The sequence below is a fragment of the Aythya fuligula genome, chromosome 2 (genome assembly GCF_009819795.1).
Source record: "Aythya fuligula isolate bAytFul2 chromosome 2, bAytFul2.pri, whole genome shotgun sequence".
Lineage (NCBI taxonomy): Eukaryota > Metazoa > Chordata > Aves > Anseriformes > Anatidae > Aythya > Aythya fuligula.
This window is the reverse complement of record NC_045560.1, coordinates 58,048,372-58,054,400: the sequence shown is the minus strand read 5'-3', so window position 1 is coordinate 58,054,400 and position 6,029 is coordinate 58,048,372.

Sequence of the window (6,029 nt, the reverse complement as noted above, 5' to 3'; positions counted from 1 at the left end):
ACGTCATATTGAAGACAACCCTTACTGAAGACCCGACTGTGTGTTCTTGCAGGCGTGTGAGGAGGGAACGGGGGGAGAAGGTACTTAAAATACTAAGCTACATTTCTCTCAATTTTTCATAAATAAAGGAAGAAAAAAGCAACATCTACTAAAAAGCAGTGACATGATGAGCTACTACTGATCAATAGGGTACTCCAGAGGTGTCGGTTTCTTCAACAATGGCCCACTTACGTGGCTGGAACTATGTCTCTTATGAGAACCCGTTTTATGATACATGTTACTGAATTTTTGCTAAATGACACAGCTGAGTCCACCTGAAGCCTCCATACCTACAGCAGATGCCCTTCTGGCATGCCAACAAAACTCTGTAAACCTATAGGATGTTACAAATCAATAATAGTCCCTTCCCGCTCTGTGGTACCAAAATCATAGGGGTTTTTTTTGCTAAAGTAGACAATAAATCAGTTTGTAGCCTGACATTCATTCTTGTATAAGAGGACAGATTGGACAATAGCTGTCATTTCTGGAGAACAATGGAGAACAAAGCCACAAAGGATCCGCTGCGTCTCCTCTAATCATAAATCCTTCTTGGGCTGCAAAGCTACACTCTGTCTTATTATTGCTTTAATTTAATTCTGGTAGCCCTCAAAATTGATTCTTTCTGAAAATACCTTTCATGGGGATATCAAAATGAAGTGTGTGGTTCTGTTTGTTTAGTTCCTACCCTCTTGGAATTAAGTACTGGAGAAAAAAATAATAATAATAAATAAATAAATATATTATTCTGTCTGAAACAGGAGCCCCAATTCTTATTTATATTAGGCTTTGGTGCAAAGCAGATTTATCCTGCCATAAGCCTACTGTAGCTGAAGCTCCTCCCCACAGAGCCACCCTACCTCTTCCAGGCCGAGTAGAACAGAAAGCACCAGGGAACACAAAACCCGCACCTAACAATGTGTTTTTTTTTTTTTTTCTGTAATTGCTGCCTGAATGTCGGATTCCATGTAATAAATTTCCATGACATAAGAAAAACGTGTCGCTGAGTGCATCAGTTTTCTGTGTCGGTGATAAACAAGAGTAATACTGAGGTGCCTCGTGTTTTCTTCTGTGAAAAGTAATATGCTGCAGGGACATACCTTTAACTTTAAACATTTTCAGTATGAAAATAAAAGACTGTTTGGGTTATTTTCTTTCCCAGTTACAAAATCGATCAGTTGTAATGGAAAATGGTGTAAATGCTCTGTAGTGTGATGCTGAAAAGTCTATTCAGTCAGTTTCAACAGCCAGTAGTTGAAGAACTATTGTTAGGCGAGATTTCCTAACGCTGCTTTTCCAGAATTAAAATAGCATGCAAAAATAAATTGCTCATGCCCATATTTTTCTGTTTGCAGCACTTAATATGCCTCAGCCTGTAGACAAAGCAGTATATGTAGCTGTATGCCTCATGGAGCCATCATATTTAGATAACAGCTTTTCAGGAATGTGGCTGGGGCAGCACTGGAATCTGCTTAGGATCTTCGTTACGAGCTGTGATCTGACTCTGGTACCTCCAAGGTATTTCTCAGTATTAAATCTGCAAGTGAGTTTTTAGGAATTACTGGAATTAGTAATACAGATTACTGTATAAGATTATACTCTCCATTTGCAAGGATAATGCATTTACTGACAGCTTTGGCATAATTGGCAATTGAACATAAAGTTCCCTGCTTTTGGCCTGTAAGTTAACAGCTTTAATGATTCAAGCATTGATTAACAGAACTGGGACCTTAGAATTTCACCCCTAGTACCACGGTACACAGAGCACACATCATGGCTTTCAAACATCATAACTGTGCTTCAAATACATATTTTAGCTCTTCTAATGTACAAACTGAGAGAGTTTATCTTTATGCTCTGGACACAGATATAAAATAAGCAGTGTTGCATCCTGGATTTTGTAAAATATGAAGCCTACCTTATTTGTGAAAGATGAATTAGTCTCCAGGACTGACTTGGCACTGCAGAGAAGCAGTGAAAGTGAGCTGAGGAGCACCCAATATGTTGAGGGACCAGTATTATGTGTTTTCCAACTGGTAAATGAATGTTATTATAACTTATATAAAGCTCATATTCAAATGGAAATTTCTGCAAAATATGAACCTGTGAAAGTATTTGGAAAGGTTATTCTAAGATCTTCCTAGTGCAAGGCTATTCATCTCTCCTGGAAAATGATGAAATCAAATACTAGGAGCAAAAATGAGACTTCTTATTGCCGCATGAGCCTCAGTTTATATTAAATCTTTCACAAATGTAAAAATAATTCTACGAAGCTGGCAATAATAATGCATAGTGCTGCCACTTAGTGGAGCTGTGCTTTCTGTCCTTAAACTGGAAAAGTGAAAATCAGTAAAACTTTGTTGTTGTTGTTGTTGTAGTTTGTAAGAAACTCCAGTCTGTGCAGAAGTCTAGCACAGGACTGGTTTTCAGTGGTGCTGGGTACTCAGAGCTCTTGTCTAAGTGCCTTTACATGATGACAGAAAGAATTTGAGTAATACAGGAGTGAAGCAACTTAGATGATAAATACGTACTCTTCTGGCTGCCTCACAAGCAAAACAATCACATCAAGAAATAAGGGGCATGCAAAATACATGGCTTCATACAAATCTTAGGCAGCCTGCAGAAATGCCGGCTACAGAAGATTGTGTTTTTCTGTGACTACATGAGTTGAAAGGATGAATATAGCACCTGAAAAAAATATCTTAAGCTCTGCGTGCTGAGTTATGGATGTGTAGATTCCATGTTTCTGTTGTAAAGGTACCATGATGACGATCATCATCATTCAGGGTGATAACGTACAAGTTGCCTGAATGCATTCATTGTGTAGGAAACAGTCCTGTGAAGATCAAGCTGGAGTTAGATGTTATAACTGAGCGTATCTTATGTACCTATACAGCGTGTCTTCAGAGTGGAGTTGAAATCACTCTTCCACTCAAGTGCCTGCCAACATAAATTGAAAAGGGCATGCTTTTAAGCAGAGTACTAGTGGTGGTGTCTTTCACCTTACTTCTTGCTTCTTAGCTTCCAGGTCAAACATAGCTCATGAGAATGAATGCCTTGGCTGCTACTGGCAGAAAATAAAAAATATATTGAAATAGTAAACAGTTAATGTTACCTGTACACACAGAAATCAGTGTTATGCCATCTAAGTGCACTTGAGCATACAACACCTAATATTTCAGTGATTGCAGCCAAATATCCAAACAAAACAAAGGACCACATATATTTTTTTGGTAAATAACATATGAGAGTAGCCAACCTAAATATGACTGTTTGCTTATCTGTGAATAAATCAAGCATTGTTCATATACACATACATTTCTCCCTGTATGGATAGCAGACAAAAGCTTATGCTGCAGAATTTAAGACTAAGATGAGTGCTGTTTTAATACACAGGTTAAACTACCATGAGTCCTGAAGGTTATGTTCAGTCTTTCTACAAAGAAAACTATGATTCCATATATCAGCTCCATAATATTTTGCTACAGCTGAGCAAATCAAAGTCTCTTCTAAGGCTTGTGCATAGTAAAGTGGGAGAAAACATTATTTTAGTCAGCTTTCAAGATAGTAAAATGTAATTTTTCTTTCTGCCACTGTCTTCGCATTCTCTAGGTAATTCTGTTTAAGAGTGCAACGGATCCATCTTTCTATTACATTAAGACACTGAACTTCTGATGCCATTGGTATTTTCTATCCTATGGAAGAAAAATAGATACATTTACATACTGTATGGAATTAAAGTTCTTCCAGATAAGAAGAAACAATATATTCAAAGTCCTTCATAATTTACATACAAATATATCTTAAATTTATCTGAGTAAAATAACCATATGTGGAAAAAATATAAGCATATGTGTTGCATAAAGAACCAATTGGTAGAATCTTAAAGGCATTTAGGCATCTAAAACACATGATTTATTTCAAAATTTGTCTGGAGAACCTTAAATATCCTAAAATATTTTGAGGATGGCCTGTTCATGTTCCTGCATCAGTAATTGCACTCTCTTCCATAAATTTTCTTTGCAGTTTCTTTTCTTTTTTTTTTTTTTTTTTCCTTAGGAAAATGTGACTGTGAAAGTAAGTAAAGAAGTAGAAAAGATCTTAAGAATTAAGTATCTGAAACCTTCCTTTAGTATCAACATACTTTTAAGATAAGAACCTTTTTTCAGGAGACAACATTTTTTCCATAGTAAATGCCTCTGATATGTATCTTCAGATGTAACAATTTCTTGACCACTGTTTAATCTGAGTTTTATTGTTCAGTGGTAAGAGTCTGGCTCTGCTACTACCTTAACTACACTCTGAGTGGAAAGCACATCAGTACGGTAAGTCTTGAACTCTCCATTATTCTACAGCTTCTGGAATTTATTCCTAACCTATTTAATTCTGCAAATCTGATTTGGCATTAAGTGAATTAGGGAATTTCGGAGAAGTGCCTTGTCAGCAGTTGTACTCCCATCTGAATCATCACCGATCGATGACTGGGGTTTGGCCTGAATCCTTTCCTGTATGTCGGCCTATTTCCTCATTAGTCTCTTCTCCTTCATGCTCTGGATATTGGCAGGCAGTGGCAAAGAGATTCTGTGCCCTTAATGGAGACAAATTCAGCAAGACTGCTCTCTATAAACAACTGCCACACAGAACGGTTCTCTTAAACATGTACTTAAAGTAAGCCATACAGTGAAGGGCTGGTGACATGAGCTGAGGATGGCCATTCCTCAAGCCGCATCCAGTTATGCTCCTCAGCAAAGAGCCACAAGACCAAAATCCGTCCTCAGTTAAATGAGACAGGGAAATACGTCTGCCCTGCCAGATCACGATGTGCTAAGAGGCATGCATATTCTCACACCACAGATCCTACAGTCTTTTTGTGTTTTGTTTTGTTTTGTTTTTCATTATCTTCTCCATTATTTTATAATATTCTGTGCAGTAGCCAGAAATAAAAACTTGACAAGCGTACAAAATAAGTTTGTAACTGTGGACTACAAATACAACTATAAATAACTATAATCAGGACAAAACTTCAGGATGGATTTATGCTGTGACGTTTTAAATCCTACAGTCTTTAATCAGCTAATGTAGAAATTTCCTGCCTAGAGAGGCTGCGGAGTCTTCTTCTTGGGAGATATCCAAAACCTGCCTGGATGCGATCCTGTGTAATGTGCTCTGGGTGACCCTGCTTGAGCAGGGGGGGTTGGACCAAATTATCTTCAGAGATAGGGACCTTCCTACCTCAACCATTGTGGGATGCTGTGAAACCAGGCCTGACCTTCCTACAGGAGTCCGGTTACCCCACAAGCCAAGTGAAACCCAGCCAGACAAATATCTGGGGGCAGTCCCACCCCCCTCAGGCAGGCATTTTGAGCTGAGGCGCAGCTGGAGGGGAGCAGCTGGGTGCGCCCCAGCTGTCGGAGAGGCTTCTCTGCAGCCTTGCACACTGCCGAGGCCAAGCGCAGGCTGCAACGAGGTTCCTCGGGGTGTGCTCAGGGATATGTAGAATCACAGAGCCACAAAGGTTGGAAAAGCCCTTCAAGATCATCTGGTCCAACTATCATCCTACCACCAATGTCACGCACTAAATCATGTCCCCAAGCACCACGTCCAACCTTTCCTTGAACACCCCCAGGGACGGTGACTCCACCACCTCCCTGGGCAACCCATCCCAATGCCTGACTGCTCTTTCTGAGGAGAAACACTTGGAGCTACCCCCTTATCTGCACCTCCCTCCAGCCCACCGGTGTCCCCACCGATGGTCTGAGGCTCCCTTCCCCCAGGGCCATGCACTTCGTGTCCATCTCTGCCATCTTCCCCTCAGGCTTCACCCTGCTCCCTTCGCCCCTCTCAGGGCACGCGTGAGCGCTGACCACGCGTGAGCAGGAACCCATTAACTCGCACACACAGCCCAGAACTCGCACACACATCTTTATCAGCATTTCTCAGCTTTATTAGCAGTTACATCTCGCCCCTCCGAGGGGGTTTCGCAGCAGCGGGAG